The sequence below is a fragment of the Oncorhynchus keta genome, chromosome 11 (genome assembly GCF_023373465.1).
Source record: "Oncorhynchus keta strain PuntledgeMale-10-30-2019 chromosome 11, Oket_V2, whole genome shotgun sequence".
Lineage (NCBI taxonomy): Eukaryota > Metazoa > Chordata > Actinopteri > Salmoniformes > Salmonidae > Oncorhynchus > Oncorhynchus keta.
Window position 1 is genome coordinate 3473572 of NC_068431.1, and position 14921 is coordinate 3488492.

A 14921-nucleotide genomic window follows, 5' to 3' on the forward strand; every position below is an offset into this window, starting at 1 on the left:
AAATGGGTCTTCCAAGTGGACAATGACCCCAAGCATACTTCCAATTGGGTCTTCCAAATGGACAATGACCCCAAGCATACTTCCAAATGGGTCTTCCAAATGGACAATGACCCCAAGCATACTTCCAAATGGGTCTTCCAAATGGACAATGACCCCCAAGCATACTTCCAAATGGGTCTTCCAAATGGACAATGACCCCAAGCATACTTCCAAAGGTGTGGCAAAATGGCTTAAGCACAACAAAGTCAAGGTATTAGAGTGGCCATCACAAAGGCCTGACCTCAATTCCATAGAAAGCCCTGACCTCAATCCTATTGAAAATGTGTGGGCTCAACTGAAAAAGTGTGTGCGAGCAAGGAGGCCTACAAACCACACTCAGTTGCACCAGCTCTGCCATGAGGAATGGACCAAAATTCACCCAACTTATTGTGGGAAGCTTGCGGAAGGCTATCCGAAAGTTTGACCAAAGTTAAACAATTTAAAGGTAATGCTACCAAATACTAATTGAGTGAATGTAAACTTCTGACCCACAACGAAAGTGATGAAAGAAATAAAAGCTGAAATAATATATATAATAATATAATAAATATATGCCATTTAGCAGACGCTTTTATCCAAAGTGACTTACAGTCATGTGTGCATACATTCTACGTATGGGTGGTCCCGGGGATCGAACCCACTACCCTGGCGTTACAAGCGCCATGCTCTACCAACTGAGCTACAGAAGGATAAATTATTCTCTCTGTTATTCTGACATTTCACATTCTTAAAATAAAGTGATGATCCTAACTGACCTAAGACAGGGTATTTTTACTAGGATTAAATGTCAGGAATTGTGAAAAACAGAGTTTAAATGTATTTGACTAAAGTGTATGTAAACTTCTGACTTTGACTGTATAACATGTCATTTGGAACGTGTAATAGACTATTGTTTATGATATTGTAAACATTCTGTACTTTAATAGGTTATAGTATTGCAATCTCTGCTTTGCCCCATTGAATAGAAAGTATTTCTTATAGCCCAATTATTATATTTATTTTATCAATTTAAACACATTTAGCATAAACAATGTAATTGTTGTGGTAGTCTTAGGACTGGAGTTGGGCTGTTGGGGATACTGGAGGACTGGAGTTGGGCTGTTGGGGGTATTCAAGAACTGGAGTTGGGCTGTTGGGGGTACTGGAGGACTGGAGTTGGGCTGTTGGGGGTACTGGAGGACTGGAGTTGGGCTGTTGGGGATACTGGAGGACTGGAGTTGGGCTGTTGGGGATACTGGAGGACTGGATTTGGGCTGTTGGGGATACTGGAGGACTGGAGTTGGGCTGTTGGGGGTACTGGAGGACTGGAGTTGGGCTGTTGAGGGTACTGGAGGACTGGAGTTGGGCTGTTGGGGATACTGGAGGACTGGATTTGGGCTGTTGGAGATACTGGAGGACTGGAGTTGGGCTGTTGGAGATACTGGAGGACTGGAGTTGGGCTGTTGGGGATACTGGAGGACTGGAGTTGGGCTGTTGAGGGTACTGGAGGACTGGAGTTGGGCTGTTGGGGGTACTGGAGGACTGGAGTTGGGCTGTTGGGGGTACTGGTTGACTGGAGTTGGGCTGTTGGGGATACTGGAGGACTGGAGTTGGGCTGTTAGGGATACTGGAGGACTGGAGTTGGGCTGTTGGGGATACTGGAGGACTGGAGTTGGGCTGTTGGGGATACTCAAGAACTGGAGTTGGGCTGTTGGGGATACTCAAGAACTGGAGTTGGGCTGTTGGGGATACTCAAGAACTGGAGTTGGGCTGTTGGGGGTACTGGTTGACTGGAGTTGGGCTGTTGGGGATACTGGAGGACTGGAGTTGGGCTGTTGGGGATACTGGAGGACTGGATTTGGGCTGTTGGAGATACTGGAGGACTGGAGTTGGGCTGTTGGGGATACTGGAGGACTGGAGTTGGGCTGTTGAGGGTACTGGAGGACTGGAGTTGGGCTGTTGGGGGTACTGGAGGACTGGAGTTGGGCTGTTGGGGGTACTGGTTGACTGGAGTTGGGCTGTTGGGGATACTGGAGGACTGGAGTTGGGCTGTTGGGGATACTGGAGGACTGGAGTTGGGCTGTTGGGGATACTCAAGAACTGGAGTTGGGCTGTTGGGGATACTCAAGAACTGGAGTTGGGCTGTTGGGGATACTCAAGAACTGGAGTTGGGCTGTTGGGGGTACTGGTTGACTGGAGTTGGGCTGTTGGGGATACTGGAGGACTGGAGTTGGGCTGTTGGGGATACTGGAGGACTGGATTTGGGCTGTTGGAGATACTGGAGGACTGGAGTTGGGCTGTTGGGGATACTGGAGGACTGGAGTTGGGCTGTTGAGGGTACTGGAGGACTGGAGTTGGGCTGTTGGGGGTACTGGAGGACTGGAGTTGGGCTGTTGGGGTACTGGTTGACTGGAGTTGGGCTGTTGGGGATACTGGAGGACTGGAGTTGGGCTGTTGGGGATACTGGAGGACTGGAGTTGGGCTGTTGGGGATACTGGAGGACTGGAGTTGGGCTGTTGGGGATACTCAAGAACTGGAGTTGGGCTGTTGGGGATACTCAAGAACTGGAGTTGGGCTGTTGGGGATACTCAAGAACTGGAGTTGGGCTGTTGGGGGTACTGGTTGACTGGAGTTGGGCTGTTGGGGATACTGGAGGACTGGAGTTGGGCTGTTGGGGATACTGAAGGACTGGAGTTGGGCTGTTGGGGATACTCAAGAACTGGAGTTGGGCTGTTGGGGATACTCAAGAACTGGAGTTGGGCTGTTGGGGATACTCAAGAACTGGAGTTGAGCTGTTGGGGATACTGGAGGACTGGAGTTGGGCTGTTGGGGGTATTCAAGAACTGGAGTTGGGCTGTTGGGGATACTCAAGACCTGGAGTTGGGCTGTTGGGGATACTGGAGGACTGGAGCTGGGCTGTTGGGGATACTGGAGGACTGGAGTTGGGCTGTTGGAGATACTGGAGGACTGGAGTTGGGCTGTTGGGGATACTCAAGAACTGGAGTTGGGCTGTTGGGGATACTGGAGCACTGGAGTTGGGCTGTTGTGGATACTGGAGGACTGGAGTTGGGCTGTTGGGGGTACTCAAGAACTGGAGTTGGGCTGTTGGGGATACACAAGAACTGGAGTTGGGCTGTTGGGGATACTGGAGGACTGGAGTTGGGATGTTGGGGGTACTCAAGAACTGGAGTTGGGCTGTTGGGGATACTGGAGGACTGGAGTTGGGCTGATCGATTTGGAGGTGGAGGGTCCGTCATGGTCTGGGGTGGTGTGTCACAGCATCATCAGACTGAGCTTGTTGTCATTGCAGGCAATCTAAACGCTGTGCGTTACAGGGAAGACATCCTCCTCCCTCATGTGGTACCCTTTCTGCAGGCTCATCCTGACATGACCCTCCAGCATGACAATGCCACCAGCCATACTGCTCGTTCTATGCGTCATTTCCTGCAAGACAGGAATGTCAGTGTTCTGCCATGGCCAGCGAAGAGCCCGTATCTCAATCCCATTGAGCACGTCTGGGACCTGTTGGATCGGAGGGTGAGGGCTAGTGCCATTCCCCCCCAGAAATGTCCGGGAACTTGCAGGTGCCTTGGTGGAAGAGTGGGGTAACATCTCACAGCAAGAACATCTGGTGCAGTCCATGAGGAGGAGATGCACTGAAGTACTTAATGCAGCTGGTGGCCACACCAGATACTGACTGTTACTTTTGATTTTGACCCCCCCTTTGTTCAGGGACACATTATTCAATTCCTGATAGGCACATGTCTGTGGAACTTGTTCAGTTTATGTCTCAGTTGTTGAATCATATTTTCATACAAATATTTACACATGTTAAGTTTGCTGAAAATAAACACAGTTGACAGTGAGAGGATGTTTCTCTTGGGACATTCATTTGGGACCTCTTCAACTGCAGACAGGGTTTGACAGCTCTCTGTATCGGAGGACAAAAAAACATCACAAAGAAACAGGCTGCATTATACTCAAGTTAGACAGCCCTGAATATTATGTTGCCATATCTCTGGGTTCACTTTTTCTCACTAGGGAACTGGAAAATATTTTCATAATTTCCTCCCACAAAGGTACCTGCCATATTCAGTGTAGCCCTTCTCTGACAGCTGGAATTGCTAGCTAATCCTTTCACCATCTTACATGGCTGTTAGCTAGCTACCTAGCTACAAATGTATTTGGAGTTACAATGATAAATACACCAAGATAGCTAGCTATGTTAGCAAGCTGGTGATATTGACAGCTGGTGCTTATAGCTAGTGAGGGAGATATGAGTCTCCAGCTTCAGAGATTTTTGCAGATCGTTCCAGTCATTGGCAGCAGAGAACTGGAAGGAAAGACGACCAAAGGAGGAATTGGCATTGGGGGTGACCAGTGAGATATACCTGCTGGAGCACATGCTACGAGTGAGTGCTGCTATGGTGACCAGTGAGATATACCTGCTGGAGCGTGTGCTACGAGTGAGTGCTGCTATGGTGACCAGTGAGATATACCTGCTGGAGCGCGTGCTACGAGTGGGTGCTGCTATGGTGACCAGTGAGATATACCTGCTGGAGCGCGTGCTACGAGTGAGTGCTGCTATGGTGACCAGTGAGCTGAGCTAAGGTGGGGCTTTACCTTTTTTCCCCCTAACTGCCTGTGTATATTTGTTCCTAACTTTCCTGTAAATTTGCATATCACGGGGGCTATTTTATGCTAATGCAGAACGCCACCGGACGTTTTTGTGCTGGTCAAGGGCAGACAGGTTCCTATCTATTCCTAGTTCTAAAAATTTTGAACATGGCATGCTTATTTAAGATGGTGAGGAAGGCACTTTTAAAGAATAACCAGGTATCATCTACTGACGGGATGAGGTCAATGTCATTCCAGGATATCCCGGCCAGGTCGATTAGAAAGGCCTGCTCACTAAAGTGTTTTAAGGAGTGTTTGACAGTGATGAGTGGAGGTCGTTTGACCGCTGACCCATTACGGATGCAGGCAATGAGGCAGTGATCGCTGAGATCTTGATTGAAAACAGCAGAGGTGTATTTGGAGGGTGAGTTAGTTAGTTAACTATCTCTTTCCCTACTTTATTTATTTTGCTCCTTTGCACCCCATTATTTCTCGCTCTACTTTGCACATTCTTCCACTGCAAAACAACCATTCCAGTGTTTTACTTGCTATATTGTATTTACTTCACCACCATGGCCTTTTTTTGCCTTTACCTCCCTTCTCACCTCAATTGCTCACATTGTATATAGACTTATTTTTTCTACTGTATTATTGACTGTATGTTTGTTTTACTCCATGTGTAACTCTGTGTTGTTGTATGTGTCAAACTGCTTTGCTTTATCTTGGCCAGTTCACAATTGTAAATGAGAACTTGTTCTCAACTTGTCTATCTGGTTAAATAAAGGTGTTCTCAACTTGTCTACCTGGTTAAATAAAGGTGAAATAAATCAAAGTTGGTCGAGTGAAAAAAAGTTATTTTCTCACACAACATCTCTCCTTCTCACTGTCACGCATTAGTTTCACTTCCCCACCCGCCATTTTTTAAAAGACCCGACGGGGCTCATTGCTTGAATTATGCAGAAACGGGCAGCGTTTAGGTCATGTCATTGATTCTGTTGGAAAGGGGAGAAATTGTGCTTTACAGTGGTATTGACATTACGGTTGATCTGGAAGTATTACGTTTTGGGGGTGCTAAAATAAGGGCAATTGTACGGACCAAGGCGATGTACGAGTTTACGTGAGTTTACGTTATACAGTATGTAATGTTAGCCAACTAACGAACATTACTTTAGCAGCTCATTTGAGTTAGCCTGCACACTAAGTTTCTGTAGCAAGCTAGCTAGCTAATAATACATTGTTTTTGATAATTTTCTAAATATATTTACTTACTTGGATAGGTTCTCCAACTGCCTCCATTTTCTGGGTCCTTAGAAAAACGAAATAATGGGCAATCTTCCTGAAGTTACTGGTGGTAGCAAAACACAGACTGACTTTGATCTTCCAACATAGCGCCTGGTTCGGTGGCTAGGTGATTTGTGGCAAAACTGCAAGCCCTCTATAGCCATTAAATTCTACTGTGCAAATATACAGTGCATTATAAGGAAATAATGCACACTCTAGAATGCCCTTCCAGCCAATCAGAAACAAGTATTCAACAATGTCATTGTATAACATATTTAAGTGATAAAGCCGGTGTTGAGGATATTGTGACAATATATCCTCCAAACAGTGGAGCAGGTTGAGAGCTTCCTTGGTGTCCACATCACCAAGGAAGGTCCTTCTGTAGCACAGTTGGTAGAGCATGGCGCTTGTAACGCCAGGGTAGTGGGTTTGATTCCCGGGACCACCCATACGTAGAATGTATGCACACATGACTGTAAGTCGCTTTGGATAAAAGCGTCTGCTAAATGGCATATATATATATAAACTATCATGGTCCAAACACACCAAGACAGTCGTGAAGAGGGCACGACAACACCTATTCCCCCTCAGGAGACTGAAAAGATATGGCATGGGTCCTCAGATCCTCAAAACTTTCCACAGCTGCACCATCGAGAGCATCCTGACTGGTTGCATCACCGCCTGGTATGGCAACTGCTCGGCCTCCGACTTCAAGGCACTACAGAGGGTAGTGCGAACTTCCCAGTACATCACTGGGGCAAAGCTTCCTGCCATCCAGGACCTCTATACCAGTCGGTGTCAGAGGAAGGCCCAAAAAATGTCCAAGGACTCCACATGGCATGCGGTACCGGAGCGCCAGGTCTAGATCAAAAAGGCTTCGTAACAGCTTCTACGCCCAAGCCATACGACTCTTGAACAGGTCATCAAATGGCTACTCGGACTATTAGCATTGTCCCACCCCACCTCCCATTTTTACACTGCTGCTGCTCTCGCTCTATCATCCATGCATAGTCACTTTAACTCTACCTACATGTGCATATTACCTCAATTACCTTGACTAACCGGTGCCCCTGCACATTGACTCTGCACCGGAACCCCCTGTATATAGCCTCCACATTGACTCTACACCGGAACCCCCTGTATATAGCCTGCACATTGACTCTGCACTGGAACCCCCTGTATATAGCCTCCACATTGACTCTGCACCGGAACCCCCTGTATATAGCCTCCACATTGACTCTGCACAGGAACCCCCTGTATATAGCCTCCACATTGACTCTGCACCGGAACCCCCTGTATATAGCCTCCACATTGACTCTGCACCGGAACCCCCTGTATATAGCCTCCACATTGACTCTGCACCGGAACCCCCTGTATATAGCCTCCACATTGACTCTGCACCGGAACCCCCTGTATATAGCCTCCACATTGACTCTGTACCGGTACCCCCTGTATATAGCCTCCACATTGACTCTGTACCGGAACCCCCTGTATATAGCCTCCACATTGACTCTGTACCGGAACCCCCTGTATATAGCCTCCACATTGACTCTGCACTGGAACCCCCTGTATATAGCCTCCACATTGACTCTGTACCGTAACACCCTGTATATAGCCTCCACATTGACTCTGTACCGTAACACCCTGTATATAGTCTCCACATTGACTCTGCACCGGAACACCCTGTATATAGCCTCCACATTGACTCTGCACCGGAACCCCCTGTATATAGCCTCCACATTGACTCTGCACCGGAACCCCCTGTATATAGCCTCCACATTGACTCTGCACCGGAACCCCCTGTATATAGCCTCCACATTGACTCTGCACCGGAACCCCCTGTATATAGCCTCCACATTGACTCTGTACCGTAATACCCTGTATATAGCCTCCACATTGACTCTGTACCGTAATACCCTGTATATAGCCTCTACATTGACTCTGTACCGTAATACCCTGTATATAGCCTCTACATTGACTCTGTACCGTAATACCCTGTATATAGCCTCCACATTGACTCTGTACCGTAATACCCTGTATATAGCCTCCACATTGACTCTGTACCGTAATACCCTGTATATAGCCTCCACATTGACTCTGTACCGTAATACCCTGTATATAGCCTCCACATTGACTCTGTACCGTAATACCCTGTATATAGTCTCCACACTGACTCTGTACCGTAATACCCTGTATATAGCCTCCACATTGACTCTGTACCGTAATACCCTGTATATAGCCTCCACATTGACTCTGTACCGTAACACCCTGTATATAGTCTCCACATTGACTCTGCCGGAACACCCTGTATATAGCCTCCACATTGACTCTGCACGGAACCCCCTGTATATAGCCTCCACATTGACTCTGCACCGGAACCCCCTGTATATAGCCTCCACATGGACTCTGCACCGGAACCCCCTGTATATAGCCTCCACATTGACTCTGTACCGGTACCCCCTGTATATAGCCTCCACATTGACTCTGTACCGTAATACCCTGTATATAGCCTCCACATTGACTCTGTATTAATACCCTGTATATAGCCTCTACATTGACTCTGTACCGTAATACCCTGTGTATAGCCTCTACATTGACTCTGTCAATACCCTGTATATAGCCTCCACATTGACTCTGTACCGTAATACCCTGTATATAGCCTCCACATTGACTCTGTACCGTAATACCCTGTATATAGCCTCCACATTGACTCTGTACCGTAATACCCTGTATATAGCCTCCACATTGACTCTGTACCGTAATACCCTGTATATAGTCTCCACACTGACTCTGTACCGTAATACCCTGTATATAGCCTCCACATTGACTCTGTACCGTAATACCCTGTATATAGCCTCCACATTGACTCTGTACCGTAATACCCTGTATATAGTCTCCACACTGACTCTGTACCGTAATACCCTGTATATAGTCTCCACACTGACTCTGTACCGGTACCCCCTGTATATAGCCTCCACATTGACTCTGTACCGGTACCCCCTGTATATAGCCTCCACATTGACTCTGTACCGTAATACCCTGTATATAGTCTCCACACTGACTCTGTACCGTAATACCCTGTATATAGCCTCCACATTGTTATTTTATTGTTGCTCCTTAATTAGCTGTATTTTTTTATTTTACCTTTATTTAACCAGGCAAGTCAGTTAAGAACTAATTCTTATTTTCAATGACGGCCTAGGAACAGTGGGTTAACTGCCTGTCACATCTGGCTGTGATTGGGAGTCCCATAGGGCGGCGCACAATTGGCCCAGCGTCGTCCGGGTTTCGCCGGTTTAGGCCGTCATTGTAAATAAGAATTTGTTCTTAACTGACTTGCCTGGTTAAATAAACGTTAAAACGCTGCACGAATCAAAGCAGTGGAACCGAGTGTTGTGATTCAAAACTTTAGTGTTCAAAACAATTGATCTTGGGGCGACTGGGGAAGCGGGGTCATGTCATGCATTTACACTATTTATCAAATGGTGATATGAATATATATATACTTTTAGTGTGAACATGTCCAAATGATCCAATAGATTATAATTTTCTGGTATAGAGATGGATGTGCAAAAACAAACGTTGTAATATGCTCCAAGCCCCACCCACCCACCTTCACACAAAGCCCCACCCACCCACCTTCACACAAAGCCCCACCCACTCACCTTCACACAAAGCCCCACCCACCCACCTTTACACAAAGCCCCACCCACCCACCTTTACACAAAGCCCCACCCACCCACCTTTACACAAAGCCCCACCCACCCACCTTTACACAAAGCCCCACCCACCCACACCTTCACACAAAGCCCCACCCACCCACCTTCACACAAAGCCCCACCCACCCACCTTTACACAAAGCCCCACCCACCCACCTTTACACAAAGCCCCACCCACCCACCCACCTTCACACAAAGCCCCACCCACCCACCTTCACACAAAGCCCCACCCACTCACCTTCACACAAAGCCCCACCCACTCACCTTCACACAAAGCCCCACCCACCCACCTTCACACAAAGCCCCACCCACCCACCTTTACACAAAGCCCCACCCACCCATCTTTACACAAAGCCCCACCCACCCACCTTCACACAAAGCCCCACCCACCCACCTTTACACAAAGCCCCACCCACCCACCTTTACACAAAGCCCCACCCACCTATCTTCACACAAAGCCCCACCCACCCACCTTCACACAAAGCCCCACCCACCCACCTTCACACAAAGCCCCACCCACCCACCTTCACACAAAGCCCCACCCACCCACCTTCACACAAAGCCCCACCCACCCACCTTTACACAAAGCCCCACCCACCCATCTTTACACAAAGCCCCACCCACCCACCTTCACACAAAGCCCCACCCACCCACCCACCTTCACACAAAGCCCCACCCACCCACCTTTTCACACAAAGCCCCACCCACCTATCTTCACACAAAGCCCCACCCACCCGCCTTCACACAAAGCCCCACCCACCCACTTTCACACAAAGCCCCACCCACCTACCTTCACACAAAGCCCCACCCACCCGCCTTTACACAAAGCCCCACCCACCCACTTTCACACAAAGCCTCGTCCACACACACATACAGTGCCTTGTGAAAGTATTCATCCCCCTTGGCATTTTTTCTATTTTGTTGTATTACAACCTGTAATTTAAATAGATTTTTACGTAGTGGACATACACTAAATACTCCAAATTGGTGAAGTGAAATGAAAAAAATTACTTGTTTCAAAAACAAACAAAAAAATCACCCCCTTTACTATGAAGCCCCTAAATAAGATCTGGTGTAACCAATTACCTTCAGAAGTCACATTATTAGTTAAATAAAGTCCACCTGTCTGCAATCTAAGTGTCACATGATCTGTCACATGATCTCAGTATATTTTCACCTGTTCTGAATGGCCCCAGAGTCTGTAACACCACGAAGCAAGGGGCACCATGAAGACCAAGGAGCTCTACAAACAGGTCAGGGACAAAGTTGTGGAGAAGTACAGATCAGGGTTGGGTTTTAAAAAAATATGCAAAACAGGTTATATAAAAAAAATCCAAAACAGAGCACCATTAAATCCAATATTAAAAAATGGAAAGAATATGGCACCACAACAAACCTGCCAAGAGAGGGCCGCCCACCAAAACTCACAGACCAGGCAAGGAGAGCATTAATCAGAGAGGCAACAAAGAGACCAAAGATAACCGTGAAGGAGCTGCAAAGCTCCACAGCAGAGATTGGAGTATCTGTCTATAGGACCACTTTAAGCCGTACCCTCCATAGAGCTGGGCTTTATGGAAGAGTGGGCAGAAAAAAAGCCATTGCTTGAGGAAAGAAATAAGAAAACATGTTTGGTGTTCGCCAAAAGGCATGTGGGAGACTCCCCAAACACATGGAAGAAGGTAATCTGGACAGATGAGACTAAAATGGAGCTTTTTGGCCATTAAGGAAAACACTATGTCTGGTGCAGACCTAACACCTCTCATCAACCCGAGAATACCAAGCATGGTGGTGGCAGCATCATGCTGTGGGGATGTTTTTCATCGGCAGGAACTGGGAAACTGGTCAGAATTGAAGGAATGATGGATGGGGCTAAATACAGGGAAATCCTGTTTCAGTCTTCCAGAGATTTGAGACTGGGAAGGAGGTTCACCTTTCAGCAGGACAATGACCCTAAGCATACTGCTAAAGCAACACTCGAGTAGTTTAAGGGGAAACATTTAAATGTCTTGGAATGTCCTAGTCAAAGCCCAGACCTCAATCCAATTGAGAATCTGTGGTATGACTTAAAGATTGCTGTACACCAGCGGAACCCATCCAACTTGAAGGAGCTGGAACAGTTTTGCCTTGAAGAATGGGCAAAAATCCCAGTGGCTAGATGTGCCAAGTTTATAGAGACATACCCCAAGAGACTAGCAGCTGTAATTGCTGCTAAAGGTGTCTCTACAAAGTATTGACTTTGGGGGGGTGAATAGTTACGCAAGCTCAAGTTCAGTTTTTTTGTCTTATCTCTTAAAATATTTTGCATCTTCAAAGTAGTTGACATGTTGTGTAAATCAAATGATACAACCCCCCCAAAATATATTTTCATTCCAGGTTGTAAGGCAACAAAATAGGAAAAATGCAGAGGGGGGTGAACACTTTCGCAAGCCACTGTACATTCAATAGACTGCACTTCTTTAGAATTATAAAGCCTTGTAGATTGAGTCATTGAGCTGCAGTGAACCATTCATTATGAAGCCTTGTAGATTGAGTCATTGAGCTGCAGTGAACCATTCATTATGAAGCCTTGTAGATTGAGTCATTGAGCTGCAGTGAACCATTCATTATGAAGCCTTGTAGATTGAGTCATTGAGCTGCAGTGAACCATTCATTATGAAGCCTTGTAGATTGAGTCATTGAGCTGCAGTGAACCATTCATTATGAAGCCTTGTAGATTGAGTCATTGAGCTGCAGTGAACCATTCATTATGAAGCCTTGTAGATTGAGTCATTGAGCTGCAGTGAACCATTCATTATGAAGCCTTGTAGATTGAGTCATTGAGCTGCAGTGAACCATTCATTATGAAGCCTTGTAGATTGAGTCATTGAGCTAACCATTGAAGCCATTCATTATGAAGCCTTGTAGATTGAGTCATTGAGCTGCAGTGAACCATTCATTATGAAGCCTTGTAGATTGAGTCATTGAGCTGCAGTGAACCATTCATTATGAAGCCTTGTAGATTGAGTCATTGAGCTGCAGTGAACCATTCATTATGAAGCCTTGTAGATTGAGTCATTGAGCTGCAGTGAACCATTCATTATGCCACTTGGGATATACTGATGTCTGATCTGGCTGTTCATCCAATAGAAATACACACAAAACAACAACAACTTGAAGGGTTACCGAAGTGTCTGAGGATTAGGCTCCTGCCAATAAAAGCATGAATATCAACAAGAACAGATTGTCAAAGTTTATTCTACTATAGCTTGGTTTAAAAATGATTACACAAATATAAAGATAAACTGCATTTGAAAACACATGCATATATAAACATGATCAAAATACTAAATAATAGTTCTGAGTATCAGTTATTATTGAGTTGTTCTAAGGTGATACACAGACTACAGGCAGACAGACAGACAGACTAGACAGACAAACATACGATGGACAGACATACTATAGATAGACTACAGGCAGACAGACAGAACCTACATGCAGACAGACAACAGGCAGAGAAACAGAACAACAGACAGGAAATAGGGTTCCATACACCAAGTATCAATACTATAGTATAAAACACATAATATCAACACTATAGTATAAAACACATAGTATCAATACTATAGTATAAAACACATAGTATCAATACTATAGTATAAAACACATAGTAGCAATACTATAGTATAAAACATAGTATCAATAATATATAAAACAATAGTATACACTATAGTACTAAAACACATAGTATCAATACTATAGTATAAAACACATAGTATCAATACTATAGTATAAAACACATAGTATCAATACTATAGTATAAAACACATAGTATCAATACTATAGTATAAAACACATAGTATCAATACTATAGTATAAAACACATAGTATGAATACTATAGTATAAAACACATAGTATCAATACTATAGTATAAAACACATAGTATCAATACTATAGTATAAAACACATAGTATCAATACTATAGTATAAAACACATAGTATCAATACTATAGTATAAAACACATAGTATCAATACTATAGTATAAAACACATAGTATCAATACTATAGTATAAAACACATAGTATCAATACTATAGTATAAAACACATAGTATCAATACTATAGTATAAAACACATAGTATCAATACTATAGTATAAAACACATAGCATCATGCATAATAGGTTAATGTAAATGTTTGCTTTAATTTACATGGTGTGTGTGTGTTCTGTAGGGTTGTGTGTTAAGGCAGTGTTTACACAGGCAGCCCATTTCTGATATTGTTTTTCACTAATTGGTCTTTTGACCAATCAGATCATCCCTGAAAAAAATCTGTGATAACATCAGGTGTGATTGGTCAAAAGACCAATTAGTGGAAAAAGTATCAGAAACGCTGTGTAAACGCAGCCTAACTGTCCCAGACTGATGTAACATCCTGTCCCATTATTATAGCTACATACAAATACATACAAGTATTGACACCTCTTGACTTTCTCCACAGTTTCTTGTTTTACAGACTGAATTCTAAATGGATTCAAATGTAATGTTTTGTCACTGGTCTACACACAATATCCCATAACATCAAAGTGGAATTATGTTTTTAGCATGTTTTTCAAATTAATACAAAATAAAAAGCTGAAAGGTCAATAAGTATTCAACCCTTTTGTTATGGCAAGCCTACATATGTTCAGTATTAAAAATGTTCTTAACAAGTCACAAAATAAGTTGCATGGACTCACTCTGTGTACAATAATAGTGTTTAACATGATTTGTAAATGACTAGCCAATCTCTGTACCTCACACACAGTTATTTGTAAAGTCCCTCAGTCGAGCAGTGAATTTCAAACATAGATTTAACCACAAAGACCAGGGAGGTTTTTCAATGCCTCGCATAGAAGGGCTCCTATTGGTAGATGGGTCAAAAACATTTTTAACATTTATTTTACTAGGCAAGTCAGTTAAGAACAAATTCTTATTTTCAATGACGGCCTAGGAACAGTGGGTTAACTGCCTGTTCAGGGGCAGGATGACAGATTTGTACCTTGTCAGCTCGGGGATTTGAACTTGCAACCTTTCAGTTACTAGTCCAACACTCACTACCCTGCCACTAGGCTACCCTGCCACTAGGCTACCCTGCCGCCCCAAATAAAAAAAAACAGACATTGAAAATCCCTTTGAGCATAGTGAAGTTATTAATTACACTTTGGATGGTGTATCACTACCTCCAGTCACTACAAAGATACAGGCGTCCTTCTGAACTCAGTTGCCAGAGAGGGAGCAAAGCACTCAGAGATTTCACCATGAGGCCAAT